General features: G+C 47.7%; 1 long non-coding RNA gene across 1 annotated transcript in view; it reads left to right on the forward strand.

Moving 5' to 3' along the window:
- Positions 1-1517: 1517 nt before the first annotated feature.
- The window catches only part of LOC125947539 (uncharacterized), a 28396-nt gene continuing 14166 nt past the window's right edge, over positions 1518-15747 (forward strand). The window contains exons 1-2 of the long non-coding RNA XR_007468363.1: positions 1518-1689; positions 14333-14472. This is a non-coding gene — a long non-coding RNA (uncharacterized LOC125947539). The remainder of the gene's footprint in view (positions 1690-14332; positions 14473-15747) is intronic.

Raw genomic sequence — 15747 nt, forward strand, 5'->3', positions numbered from 1 at the left:
ACTACCAGTACAACTACTACTACTACTACTAGTTATTAGTATTATTTCATTATTATTATAGAGGAAGCACAACAACACTGAAAACGTTGCATGACATCCAACCCATTGTTTCAGTACAAGTGATGGGAATTATCCTTTGGGATTATAGAAAAGTTGTGTGTTAAATCGTCCATTTGATGCAGATTGACAGTAGAATAGACATTCTCTGGCTTAGTTAGCGCGATTTCTTTTTTCATTTACCATGAACCACATCTACAATATCAAGTCTATTAGGCGAACTTGAGTGGACTCAGGGCTTGGGCTTCCGTGTATACTGATGAGGGATAGTGCCCCTGTATATGCAGGGTCTTTGTTTTCTTCGCGCCACCGGCACTGCCGTTGTTCGGGCGTCGTCCGGCGATGACAAGTGATATAAGCCGTCGTTCTACTAGATACAGAAAGCCTTCTTTGCAGAAACGACATCTGTATACCATTTGATTTAGCACTTGTACCATCCGTATCGGCAAAGGCGTGTTCCCACCTCGGCGTCAGTAGCGCATGCTTATTAGGCACATCTGGCCATATAGGCTAGGGCAGCGGTCTCAATTTATCGCGTGCACTGTAGCAGTATATACGCTCACTCTCATCGCCGCGCAAGAACTGTCAGCAGCATCTCTGAATGCTGTGGCTCGTATACGCTAGTCTATGACGATGGGGCGGACTTGGCGCCGCGAACGCACTACTTGGCCATCGCGCCGGGCGAAAACAAGACGCCGGTGTCCTTGCTCTTTGACGAACATGCCGAAGACGATCAATATAATCAATAATGATAATATATATATTCACTATAGGAATAGTCACTACAACAGACCCACCATAGTAACAGCTTCGCTGGCTTCCATCTTGACAGTATAGTGGGAGGGTTTTGAATTTTTTACAACTAGTCATGGTACACATCAACTAAACACCAGTAAATATGCCTGCCAACAAGGACGCGGCTTGACAGGCCTGCACCATTTTGCGAATCGGCTGAACGAATAATTACAAGCGACAGCAGCTTCCGCGACTTTCCCTCTCTTCTTTCGTAACTGAATTCTCGTGATTTGCTTGCGACGGGCATTGATCTTTTTTCAGGGAAGGAAAATTGGCTTAGGTCCTATTGATGCCGTGATGGCTGGTTCGGTAGAACATTTTAGCGCCTATGGTGATGTGTGTATATTCGCAAAACTTAAGTGCGCTGTGTTAACCTATTCAAGAAACATCTATCTTAGACAACAAAATCAAAAGTCTTATAATAAACGTAGCATGCTTTCAAATCACCTTTCCACTAGCAATGCTTGTTCATTTGCGTATGAGCGTAGCTTCCCTGAGGAAAATGTCAACGCTGCACTTTGGCAGGAGTAAAGGGCACAAAAGTTTTAACTCTCCCGTCGATTACGCCTTCGTCAAGTTTAGGTAATGACGTAAGTGGAAAGTGAAGGACTCAATAAGTATCTGTGGGGTAGCACGTGCTTAAAATACTATATACTGCGCTTACTACCGGCACGCATACTACTTCCACGCTCAAGCGTTTGCTCGCTAGCTTGGTAAATCATCATGGGTATCCCAATTGTTGCAGCTATATGCGTCTTTTTGGTTGGTACTGTTAACACCGCGCGCAGGCAAGATCCTCGGGTCACCGCTCCTGGAACAGTAGGAGAGCTTCTAATGGTAAGATTATAAATCCTCCTGCATTTTTATGTGTACTTATAGTATTTATACACTCAATATGTGAATGTTATTACTGAAAATGTATGGGTACTTACGGCAAATCGTGGTACATTTCTGACGTTTGTTTTAAGCGTACTTGACTCCCCTGAAACGAACAAAATGGTTCTAGTGTTTTCCGCACGCTTTTGCAAATACGCCAACAAAATTTATATGATACTCTGAAGAGCTACCGCATTTTCATAGCAGTCTACTTGTTGTAATATTTAGTGTGCATTGATTACCTCTAAATAGATGTGAAATGAGAGCAAATTATTATTTTGAAATACACAAAAAGAACCCTTAATAGAGGTCAGAGATTACAGTGAAGCTCACTTGATTAGTTTCCATGTTGTATATATTTTTAAGATGTAATTTGTGCCGAGATGAATGGACGTTATATGGAGAACAGAGATGATGGCACGCTGGCATTTATGAGTGGTATCGCTCTGATTTGTGGTATAGTTCTATGGAGGCTCTCTCTCCATATATATTCCCTGTAAATATTTTACCAGGTAATATTTGTGCGAGGTAGACTCGCAGCTGAAGCCACGTCGGTTCAGCTGCCGCGGCTGACGACGCTGCCTCATCTGGTAAGAAAGCCCCGCAAGTCATCCTCTCTTATCCACTTGAATCGAAAACCTTCATCAGAACGAATAGCATCGACGTCAAATGTTTGGCGTTGGTATGGACGCGTCAACAAGCACGACAGGTGGGATGCCATACTCACGCTGGCCAGCGTTGTGCAGGGTGTTCAAAATTAAGCTTTATGCTTTTCCTAACTTTAGGCACTGGGAGGCACGCGAAGACCACCTGTGCAAATAAGGTATAAGGGGCACCAAGTGAGATGATAATTATAGCTCTGTGAAGCCCAATTAACTTTATGTTGACTGCAGTAAGTGTGTGTGTTTGTATTCAAAAGTTGGAGGGAGTCGTGTTTCTACACAGTTTCAGTTAGAAGAATTCTTCTAGCATGTCTGTGCTCCGAGATATCCGACCGCCTACTATACCCGCATCATCACGGCCGCAAACATGGATGGTCTTCGGAAGATAAAAGGGGGGAAGCAGGATCACACTTTTATGCCTTTGCTGCTCAATAACAGGATGACTCCCCACAACACCGAAAAGTCTCCATTGTAATTGCTGCAGGGGTACCAAATACGCCCTCGCCTGGACACTTGATTTGAATTGTGGGGTTCTACGTGTCAAAGCCACGATTTTATTAGACAATTGCTTTCCTGGAACAAAGCGAATTCGAAGTCAGAAAATGACGATTGGTTGCCGATAACAGATTCTAATCTATATATCCGCAACTACGAGTCAAGCGGTAAATGGATGCCTGGACGGGTAACTGCGTTTTCGAGAATACGGATGTTCAGATTGAAAACTCTGAAATAATTGGGCGGCATCTCATAAGTCAAGTACGAGCTTAACCGGTAACATTGCAAGCCAAGTCACCAGGGCAGCTCCAGATACATTCAGCAACGACAACGACACAGTAGAGAGCGCCACGCAAGTTTGCTCTCCGCCAGCCGCAAGCCTGAAGAAAGCTGAGGAAATTGTACTCGATGAAGCGTTTCTAGGCACGGACCTCCAAGTCCCCGTGGCGGTCTCAACACCGATGGCAGCCGGAGGAGACATTGCAACCGCAGAACCCCTTCGACGCTCCACAAAGTCAGGCAAGCGCGTACAACGTCTTTAAGAAAGTATAAATGTTAACAAATTGTGGTGTCAACCTGCTTCGTCATGTACCCGCTCTCAGTGCGCATGCACAAAGTTTACTGTAAGTTTCCTTCTTCCATACCCCTTTCCACAATATTGATATCATCATCCTCAACAACATCAGCGTATTTCCATGTCCACTGCAGGAAGGAGGCCTCTCCAAGCAATCTCCAATCACCCTTGTCTTGCGCTAGTTGATTCCGACTTGCGCCTGCAAATTTCTTAGTTTCATCACCACAGCTAATTTTCGACCGTCCTCGACTGCACTTCCCTTCTCTTTGAGCCCATTCTGTAACTCTAATGGTGCACCGCTATCCATCCTACGCATTACATGGCTTTCCTGGCTTCGTTTTCTTCTGCAGATGTCAACTAGAAAATCGGTTGTCCCCATTTGCTGTCTGACCCACAACGCTCTCTTCGGGTTTTTAATGTTACGCCTAACATCTTTCGTTCCATTGCTCTTTGCGTGGTCCTTAACGTCTTCTCACCATCATCCTTTAGTGTTTCCTTAACTTAGTACTGACGTCCGGAACCATTCCAGTATTTATTAAGTGTTAATCTTTTTTCGCTGAGTCATTGTCATTTTTGCTAAGTCATGGTCATTGTTGAGTCATTATTGTATTCTACTATTATTATCGTTAGTATCATAGCCATACCTGCATCCACTAGCATAATTAGTTCTCGATTCATTGCCACTTTGGGTTATTTTACCCATTTTTTCGCTTTGTCATGCTGATTACCATAAATAATTTATTGACTATGATGATCATTTATAGTTATTTATATTTCTAGTTATATATTTATATTATATATGTATAGTTATATATTTATATTGAAGATGAATATGCAGAAGACAAAGACAATGTTCAATAGCCTGGCAAGGGAACAAGAATTCAGGATCGCCAGTCAGCCTCTAGAGTCTGTAAAGGAGTACGTTTATCTTGGTCAATTACTCACAAGTGACCCTGATCACGAGAAAGAAATTTGCAGAAGAATAAATATGGGATGGAGTGCATCCGGCAGGCAATGCCAAATCCTGACTGGGAGCTTACCAATGTCGTTGAAAAGAAAAGTGTACAATCATTGCATTCTACCGGTGCTAACATATGGGGCAGAAACTTGGAGGTTAACAAAGAAGCTCGAGAACATGTTAAGGACCGCACAAATAGAGATGGAACGAAAAATATTAGGAGTAACGTTAAGAGACAGGAAGAGAGCGGTGTGGATCAGGGAACAAACGGGGATAGCCGATATTCTAGCTGACATTAATCAGAAGAAATGGAGCTGGGCAGGCCATGTAATGCGGTTACAGAATGGATACCAATAGAAGGGAAGCGCAGTCGAGGACGGCAGAAAACCAGGTGGGATGATGAAGTTAGGAAATTTGCAGGCGCAAGTTGGAGTACGCTAGCGCAAGACAGGGGTAATTGGAGATCGCAGGGAGAGGCCTTCGTCCTGCAGTGGACTTAAATATAGGCTGCTGCTGCTGCTGATGATGATGATGATATTTCTCATGCAATTACCTATCGATTTATATATAGAATGTTATGGGGTTTGCAATAAACCTATTGAGTGATAAATTTTTGTACATATCTTTATCGATTTTTTTCCGAATTTTGGCTCCAATTTCTCAAGGTCACCCCAAAACGAGAAACATAAGGCTTTCGCCTTAATAACATAACCCTTCTGCCACTTTGGCGCGGCGATTTAAGTCAGTGTCTAATGGATACGCATCAATATCTGATAGGCACTGCCGATGTCTTCTCCAGGACCAGACAGTAGCCAGCAGCAAGTTGTCTAGTAGGCCGCATATGCTGTGGCCAACATTGTCGGCTCGGCCAAGCTGCAGGCAGCCAATGCATTGTCACTTAGTGAAATTGGTTGTATACATACTTCAAAGTGGCTAAGGTTCTCAATGAATGCTAATCGCAATAAAAGCAAATGTCTGCATATATACTGACCAAAAATTGAAACCGCTTACTGTACAGTGCCTTTATTGCAATTTAGAACGCTGCAAGGCAGGCTGCGTGGTCACGAGCTCAGAGTCCTTGGTTGCGCCACTTCGCTCTCCTAGTCTTCGCTCACTCGTGGAAACGCTGCTATATAGCAGTTCCCCCCTCTAGTGAACCCTTAACATGTCTTAGTCAATTTTATGTTGACATGTTGAAATGCCTAGTCGCTCTGGTACCTTCAGAACACGACCATAGCGACTGCGTGGTATACGATCGAGAGCGGCTTGCGACTGTTCGGATCGCTGCGTTCTTTCGGGCGTCCCTGCTTCAGCCGGCAAATCCGGGGACGCATTAGTAGACGAATCAAAAGCCGTGGGTGCATCTTCTGTCGCACGTTCGGCCCCGGAACTAAGTAACGGTCTTGTTGTAGTGAAACAGTTGTCTTTGAGTGAGTCATTTCCTGGACAAGAATAATAGGGTGATTCTTGAACTGCGTTTTCAGTCAACGTATACCTTCTTTTTATGTGATCCACGTGACGCCTGTGCCGCCTGCAATCCTGAGTCATCCTTGCAAAGGACCTCTTGCCGCATTCTTCGACTACTACAGCGGGTAGCCAGGCGGGGTTAATGTTCAGGGAATTCTTTATCCACACCTTGTCACCTGGCACATAATCTTTTCTCATGTCGTCCACTCTCGCCTTTTCGGTGTCTTTTCGGGGGTGTAGCTCATCAAGATGAGACGGAAGCTGCCTGCCAAACAATAATTCTGCAGGCGTTTTCTGCGTTGTTGTGTGCGGTGTCGTATGCTCCTTAAATAAAAACCGTGACAGCTGGCAGGAGAGGCTTCCATCCGTCAGTTTCTTGAGCGCCATCTTCGTTTCTGCAACTATGCGCTCCGCTTGTCCATTTGTGGCCGGGTCGTACGGAGTTGATGTTATGTGTTTGATAATGTTCAATTTGAAGAAGTGTTGCATTTCCGACGAAACGAACCCTGTGCCATTATCAGAAACTATGACTAGCGATATGTCAACAGTGGCGAACAGTGATCGTAGCACATCCGTGGCTGCGGACGTAGACTGTGACGGAACTTGTCTTACTTCTAGCCACTTGTAGAAGGCATCCACTACAATTAAAAAGCTCAGATTGTTCACCGGCCCTGCAAAATCCACATGAACGGCCTCCCATGGTTCACTTGAACGGGGCTATTCCGGCATTACACCTGCTGGAGGAAGATGGCTGTGCATCTGACATGTCTCACATGACCGCACCTTGGTCTCGGTGTCGGCGTCCAATCCAGGCCACCACAAGTGACTGCGACCGAAACGTTTCATCGTAGTCATTCCTGTATGGTTAGAGTGAAGGAGAGTCAAACATTCCGTGTCTAGCCTCTGCAGGAATCAGAGCCAGTGTGCCCCATAATACGCAACCACGGTGCGTAGAAAGTTCTTGTACGCGACTCTTGTAACGTTGGAAATGTATACCTTGCCATGACGCTTTTGATAGTGTTTGCAACCCTTTGTAAACTTGAGAAAGCGCGGAGTCTTCCACTGTCAGCCTTGCTATCTCGTCGGTGGTCAATGGAGGTTTGCGCAGACCTTCAATCATCAACACGTCACCTGGTGCCGCTAGCTCATCGACATCGGAAGCAAGAGGAAGTTGACTGAATGCATCCGCATTCTGATGTTTTTTCCCTTCTCGGTACAACAACTCGTAGTCATAGGTGCTCAAAATTACGCACCAACGAAGCATCTGGGGTGATAACACTTGCTGAATTTGCTTCCTAGGGCACATTATTCCAAGAAGCGGCTTATGGTCAGTAACTATGAGTAGATGCCGACCGGCAATATACTGATGGAAATGCGTGACTGCAAACACAGTCGCAAGCCCTTCTCTGTCGAGTTGGGAGTAGTTTCTCTCTCATTTGCCGAGTGTTCTTGACGCAAAGGCTACTGGTATTTCGTGTCCGTTTCCGTCGAACTGCGCAAGAACTGCCCCTAAATCATAAGGCGAAGCATCACAGCTGAGAATCAGTGGAGGAGAGTCATCGTAATGCGCAAGAACCGTACACTCACGTAGTGCGTCCTTAAGTTTGTTGAAAGCGGCGTTGTGCGGGGCTTCCCATTTCCAATTCTAAACCGGGTTCTCGTCATGACCATCGAAGCCAACGGCGCAAATTCAACGGCCATATCCAAGATCCTCCGACAGACGGCCAATACATCGCAGCTGCTGAAACGGGTGACCAACCGGCGACAGGGCATGAAGGAAGAAACCGTCATTCGCCTTGTTCAGTCGTTCGTCATCTGTCACATCACATCCGTCGCCGCCTTCCATAATAGCTACAGGGCAGAAAATACTAAATTGGACATCATTATACGCAGCGCCTACCAGCTAGCCTTAGGACTGCCAAACAACACCAGCACTGAACTTCTGCTCCAATTAGGACTCCATAACACCCTAGACGAAATAATCGAACCACAGCGTCGGTCTCATCTGGAGCGTCTCACCCTCACAGAAACGGGCCGGCACACTCTAACTAAACTCGGCATCACCTACCACCGTCAACATGGAGCCAAATACCCAATTCCACGCGACGTACAGACTTGGCTACATGCCGACCCTATTCCCAAAAACATGCATCTGGACTACAATAAAGAACGTTGGAAGGCAAGGGCTGCCTCCCTCATTAAAGCCTATGGCGACACCACGGGCGTCACCTTCGTCGACGCAGCTGAATATCAAGAGGGCACCGCTTCGCCGCGGCAACCACAGTAAGCGGCTCGCTCAAACATGCCGCCAGCATCGTAACCCAAAACGCCGAGACGGCCGAGGAAGTGGCCATCGCCCTGGCCACTCTTGATCTGGACTGCCATACCATCGTCAGCGATTCCCGCACGGCAATCAGCAATTACATCAAAGGTCGTATTTCAAAACAAGCGCTACGCATCCTAAACCAAGCCCCTCACTCACTTGAAAAGCAAATCACTCTCGTCTGGTTCCCAGCGCACGCTGGCAACGTACATCCGCACCTCACCAACCTCAACTAGGTCACTTACTCCGTAGCACGAGGCCTTGTCAACCGTGCCGGAGACAGCGCAGGTGCACCCGCGGAACGCGATCGCCTCACCAGCTACAACGACCTCACGAAATCATTCTATCTCAACAGAAGAACTTTCCCCATCCCTCATCACAAGCTAAACAGAGCACAGGCAACCACCCTTCGCCTGTTACAGACAAACGCGTAGCCCTCACTAACACGTTACCACAGGATCTACCCGGACACCTACCCTGGTAAAATTTGCAAGATCTGCAAGACTGAGGCAGCATCGCTTCCCCACATGCTACGGGAATGTAAAAACCAATATCCGACGAATAATACCGTGACCCTCTCGTCGAGATCGCACGCCGCCCTGCGCAGCTCCCAACTCGACGACTAACTCTGGGCTACCCAGCAAGCCTGCGAGGCGGCGAAGAGGCAAGACCTCGATGTCCCCACGTGGGAGGCCTAGGCCCAGCCAACTAAACTGCTGGTTTAAATAAAAGTTTGTTCCTCCTCCTCCTATAAGAATGACTGTAGCTCGGACTTGTTTGTTGGTTCTGGCGCACTCGTTATTGCTTCAACCTTTTCAGACGTCGGCTCAACTCCCTTAGGGCTCACTTTGTTGCCCAGGAACTGCACTTCGCGTACCGCAAATGTGCATTTTTGCTTGTTTGCTTTGAGACCTGCTTGTTGCAAACGCTGCAAAACTACTTCTAATGTATCTAGATGCTCTTAATTTAGCGCTCCCATGATAAGGATATCGCCTAAATAGGAGCAAACACCGGGCAGTCCAGCGTTCCGAGTATCCATGAACCATTGAAATACATATGGTGAGGCCGAAACGCCGAATGGCAGTCGCTTCACTGCTTGTAAGCCTGTAATTATGTTGATAGTCAGCATTTCCGAAGTGGCCTTGTCGATGTGCAGCTGTTGATGAGCCTGTGTCAAGTAAATCTTTGAAAAAAGTTGTCCTCCTCGAAGAGTTGCAAGCAACTCAGCTGTAGTTGGCAAAGGATACGCCGTTGGTTTGATGCTTGCGTTTACTGTGCTCCTGTAATCCCTGCACAATCGTAAGGATCTATTCTTCTTCCTCACAATGACCACTGGCGTCGCCCAGTCACAGGCAGAGATTGGCTCAATTATGCCTTGAGCCTTGAGTTTGTCGAGTTGTCGACATACAGCATCTAGCAATGCAAATGGCACTTGCCGGCACTTCAGAAACTTGGGTGTCGCGTTTTCAGCAAGGTCAATGAGTACAGGTGGCCCTGAATGTCCAGTGAGAGCGTCATCGAACACCGCAGAGAACTTGGCTAATGTAGCGTCAATTCTTGTTCCCGTGAGATTGTTCTGTCCATGCAGCATAATTCCGAGTTTTTCGAACCACTTTCTTCCTAACAAGCTGGCTCCAACTCTTTCAGTCACGAGCAAAGGTAGCTGTGCTTTTTTGTTGTTGAGAGATGCATTGATAAGCACGGAGCCTATAATGTCCAAACATTCTCCAGACCATGTCCGTAAAGCGACCTTGCGTTCTCTTAACACCGGGGCATCGTCTGGCCAGAGGCGATCGAACGTCGCTACAGTTATTATAAAAAACGCTGCTCCCGCGTCTACTTCCATCTTGAGTGGCCGACCAGACAGACAGTCGGACTGTCACGACGAACCTCGCTGTTGTTGTCATCACTCGTCCTGAGTGAAAAACAGTAAGGAGGCCACCTTCCTGTTCCTCTAAAACTTCATCCTCCTCTAAACAATGGCTTCCTTGGTACTTCTGTGGTTTAGCCTTTTTCGACAGGCAAGCTTTCACGATGGGACCCTTTTTTCGGCACAAATTACACTTAGCATTCTTGAAGTAATACTTCTCGGCCTTATTATCTGCTAAACATCGGACACACTGAGGCGCCTTGCTTGTAAAGCACTCGCGAACATTCTGACGATGTACATCGAAATTGTCAGCCTGTTGCTGAGTGCTTTGAATCTGTCTCTCCTGATCTCTTACTGATTCAGCAGTCAAAACGAGCTCGTACGCTTTCTTAAACGTTAGCTTATCCTCAGCTAGCAACAGTTGTTGAAGATGAGAATCGTAGCATAACTTCCAAAGGAAGCCTTGTACTACCTGGTTGGGACTGGAATTCCGCGCTTCCTCCCGACGTATCAGGGCCCGCCATCGTGGAGTCTGCGTTGCCAAAGTTGCAGTCATTTGCCAAAGCTCGCAGAGCTGTCACATAGTCTTTGACCGATTCATTAGCGAGCTGGTCTCCTTTCTGGAAGCGATATCGTCCCAGTAACTCGGAAGGCCGGGGGTCGAATTGCTGGCTCAGTAACTTGATGATGTCCACCAAATCCACCTCAGAAGGTTTCCGTGGTGCAACCAGAGCCATCAGCGTCTCGTAGGACTGCTCACCGGACAGCGTGAGGAGAACCGCTCACGTCTTCGAAGATTCGACGATGTCGTTGGCTTCATAGAAGAACTCCAGGCGCTCTACGCACGATGAACAGTCGGCGCCAGGCACAAATTCTGGTATATTGCTTTTAGACATCGTCTTCTAGGAAATCTTGCTTCGCGGGGTCGCTTTCCGTCGTCGCAAGTATTGTAAAGTGCCTTTTTTGCATTTTATAACGCTACAAGGCAGACTGTGTGGTCACAAGCTCAGAGTAGTTGGTTGCGCCCCTCCCCTCCCGGCAACCGTGGTGCACGCGAAGCTTGTCAAACCCTAGGGGATGGGTTGGTTAGTTTTTTCAGCGGCAGAACGAAGCCAACGGCAGAACTCTTCCGCAGAACGAACAAAACGCGGCCTCCCCATCTAACTGCCGGGCCTGAACTAGTGGGAAACGGTGGGGGCGAGGCGACCGAACACGTGAACACGCCCTTTCCTTCCTCCTGAGGGAGGGGGACACCTGAGATTGGTTGGGGGTATGGCGTGATCGCCATATAGCTGGGGGAATGGCGTGAGACAAGGGTAAGTGGGGTTTGCAGGGAGAGGCCTTCGTCCTGCAGTGGACATAAATATAGGCTGATGATGATGGTGATGGCGTGATCTCGTGCGCCAGCTATGGGCGCCGAGCCAGATCTGCAATGCATGTGGAGCCTCTATGCGAGCCTCTATGCGGAGCCTCTATGTTCGTTTGCCGAACGTAAAGAGCGTGCACATGTTACGGGCGCGCGCCTAGCGCTGCGTCTACTTCTCATGCATGTAAAATGAACTGACAGTGGCTGAATCGGTTAGCGGGGTGGTCTCGCAAACCACGCGCAACTTTTATTTTCGCGCAGCTTGGATTTTTTTCGCAAGTAAAAACCATGGAGGAAAGAAACAAAACAGGAGAGGCCCTGACGTGACGTTTTTGAAGCCGGAAGTGCAGCCATGTTGGTGTGCCATCAACCTTTGCACCTTCAATCAGGGGTTCTGCAGCTCGCCGGAGCAGATGGGCGCGTACTTTGAACTTGCATTGTTACGAGCCGCCGGAAGTGTATGCTGCAGACAACAAAGCCTACGAAACTCCTGTAGCAGTTTTAGTTAAGCCGACGCGCTTCTGTGTTTATCCGTGGCACGTTGAAGAAGACGACGAAGACGCGCGCCGTGATTGCTTGGGTATATCTGTTGCTGGCTGACACACACACTCACAGACCCAAAACACAACTTTCAAGCTTACACACCACACTTCAAAGTCATCTTTTCTCACGAACAAAAGGTGCTGCGAGATAGACACCGTAGGAAAAATGTTATCTGACTTTTCAGAGACCGAGAGCAACGGCGAAAGCTTCAGTAGGGTGGTTGCTATAGAAACGTTGACATTTGGGGTACCCGTCCCAGTGATCCTTTGCGAAAAACAGCCCGTGACTTCCGCCACACTTTCTCCAATACGGCCGTGCTGGCCGGGGCCTATCCTGGGTTTCCTTCCTCCATGGCCAACACCAACAACACCGACGCTGACACGAGTGAGGCCACGGCCGCTGGATAAAAAAAACGGCGGTTTAACAGCGAAGCTGTTTAAGTCAGCCCTAATTTGTGGCGCGTGCGAAGAAACTGCCACGCCGTAGCCATGGCAACCAGAAAGAAAAGGAGAAGACCACGTGCGCTTGCACGCGGTCACCTCCTTGCCAGCTCTCTGCCTTCGCGACACCCGCATCTCTTCTTTCCGCGGCGCGCTGAGCCAGGAAAAAAAGCGAAAGCTTGCACTAGGCCGTGCAAAGCTCAAGGCACAGCGATGCTGGCTGATTGATATAGAACGGCTAGCCTCCAACGCGTTCGGCGTCGGCAAGCAGCAGCGTTCTTGGTAATGTGCTAACCGTGGTTAGACTGCCTGCGTTTGTGGCATGCCAGGAACGATGTCGCTAGTAGGCGCCGACGCGTCCAGTGCTAGTCACGCGAAATGTCGCCAACTCGTTCAGCGTCGGCAAGCGACACCGTTCTTGGCATGCTACAAAGTCAGGCGGGCTAACCAAGGTTGGCACAGTGCCAAGAACGCTGCTGCTTGCCGACGCCGAACGCTTTGAAGGCTAGCCACTCGATATCAATCAGCCAGCTTCGCTGTGTCTTGAGCTTTGCGCAGCCTAGTGCAAGCTTTCGCCTTTTCTGATCCAGCGGTCGTGGTGAGGCAATACAAACTTCACGTGAAAAGCAAGGCAAGTGTTACACGTTTGTAAAACGTGAAGGCGAAAGCCTGTCAGGTGTAGAAGAACACGACGATGACGAACGCGGGAGCAGTGGCACGAGCGCGAGGGGCAGTATGGGAACGCTGGCATGATCAGCGGTCTCGGAGCCAGCTGTGGAAGGAGACGACGACGACAAACGCGCGAGCATTGGCACGAGCGCGCCTCTGTGGCCATGTGACGTGTGCAATCAGGCACGCACTAGGCACATCATTAGTAAGCCCTAATCATGGAGCAGCCGTGGCTTCTGTGACACATGTCTCTATTAGCATCATCACATTCTTCTTGGCTGAGCTGTGGCAACAATGAAACCTGGATGCCTTTGTTGGATGGTTGCACGTGCTTGCCTGACATTTGAATTTGTTTTCTGTAACCTTAAACTTCTGTAGCGCTTTTTTTTTTTTGTTTTGATGAAGATTCTGCTCCAATGTAATAAAGAAAAAAGAGCAGCCGTGGCTTCAGGGAAGCGTGTTCGTCTCGCAGCACGGAGGCCCGCGTTCGATTCCCACCCAGACCGAAACTAGCAAAAGTTTATTTTCAAGGCCACTAATTTACTTTGTTTACAGGAACCACCCTGTCAAATGTGACTTGACACCCATAATTATTAGATGTGTTATTACTCTTTGCAGCGTCGGCCATTTTCCGTCACGGCACAGTTTCGCCAAGGTCGCTGCCAAGGGCACCGTGAACATGGCCACTTAATGCTTTCGCCTTAATAATGTCGTCTGACTGTTACATACGAAGTACACCAACCTGATAATGGAATGCGGGATTATTTTCCCGGGTTATCTCATTTACTTTATTTTTTTTATTTGGCCATTTGGTATGTGCAACAGGCAGTGTGCCCATTCATCACCAATCCTCCAGAATTACTACATGAAGAATCTTTACCGGATGTTTGACACGTACACTTTTCAATGTCAACAATGGCATTACTACTCTTACCTTGACAAGCATAATACATCTTCCTTCGTCCTCGTGACATCGCGGCGTATGACGTGTACACTGTACGTCCGCCTCTATTGTAGTTTGCATTTCGCCATAGCTTCTGAGCGATGTAGTTCACGATAAAATTCCATCAGAGAATCTTTGACCTGTATGGTGAACAAACATAAACGTTGCATGAGGTTACACGTTACAAAGCAAGAAACTAAACAAGATTGTACGCATCACTGGTGTTGGTAAAGCATATAAATGACTGTTTCACTAAAGCTTGAATGAAATCGCTGCTGTTGTTTATTTATCTAGGCACTTAACACCACTGACCCCATCTGGATGTTGAAGCGCAGTTACAACGTAAGCGGCCACAGTTGCGTACATTCAATAAAATTGTGGCTGAATGGCACAGACTATACGTTTACTCAGTATTACGTGGATGAAAAGGATGGGTGAGTAAATAGAATGAAGGGATACGAAATATTTTATAGCGAAATGCAGCAGATTGACTGGACAAACATTTTCATGAATGCAAGCATTATTTTAACTTTTGGTAGCGTTTACAGAACATGAACAGCATGCATCAGCATTGATTTATAAAGTATCCATCCCCCCCCCCCCTCCCTTTGTGCCTAAGGCCTTGTGTAAAATAGCATCCAATGCCAGCTCTATTCCTCGTCGCGTGCTGCAATTGTAGATGTTTATTATGATAGTGCACCGCGCGCAGACCTAACGAGTACACAACGCAAAGGCGCTGCTCAGTTCATCGTGGAAAGCAAGTTACAGGCATTTATATATATATATATATATATATATATATATATATATATATATCAGTGAAGATGTCACGCGGAAACTGTCTGGTTCCAATGGTTTTTCCTTATATATAGCAACGTGACTGGTGGAGGTGCGGGGTAAACTGTTCCATGCACTGCGACCAACAGGAAGCTCCATCCTTCGATCGCGACACCTTGGACGCTGACCGTCAGCGCAGCCGGCGACAACTAGGACTACCACCAGAACTGGACCCTCTCTCTGTAAAGTGTCGAGCCATGACCATCGGTTCATCGAGTAGCTAGACGGGAGAGACTACCATTCCAGCTGCTCCGTGGACTTTCAACACGCCGCCAACCATAAGGTCCTTTTACGGTGACACTTTCGCGGGTGTCGAGGACTGGCTAGATCACTACAATCGAGTTATGTCTACTTCGCCCTTGACTCGGCGCGCATCTGGTTTGAAAACCACGAATCTAATTTGGCGACCTGATAATAACTTTGTAGCCAGCTACACAATACGTACGGAAGTTCAGACCGGAAAGAGCAAGCACAACGTGCTCTCAATTCCTGGAATAAAAGACGAAATGGAGAGTGTCGCCATGTTTTATGAGGACATGTCGCGGCTGTTCTGGTGCGCTGATCCCGGAATGAGAGAAGAAAAGAAAATACGCTTGTTGATTTGGGGCGTGAAAGAGCAGTTATTTGCAGGTCTAATGCGAAACCCACCAGGTACTGTTGCCGAATTCCTCAACGACGGAGTGCGTATGCTATGGCAGCGGTCGTCGCCGTACGAGCGCCCCAGCGGCTTTACATCTCTCTCGTCGTGCATGGCAACCCTGATTTGACGACCGTCAGGGAACTCGTGCGCAGTATTGTACGCCAGGACCTTCAGCAAGTTCATGCAGTGTCTCCTCAACCCCACGTGACTGCTCCAAGTGATGTGGTTCGCG

Source organism: Dermacentor silvarum, chromosome 8 (genome assembly GCF_013339745.2).
Source record: "Dermacentor silvarum isolate Dsil-2018 chromosome 8, BIME_Dsil_1.4, whole genome shotgun sequence".
Lineage (NCBI taxonomy): Eukaryota > Metazoa > Arthropoda > Arachnida > Ixodida > Ixodidae > Dermacentor > Dermacentor silvarum.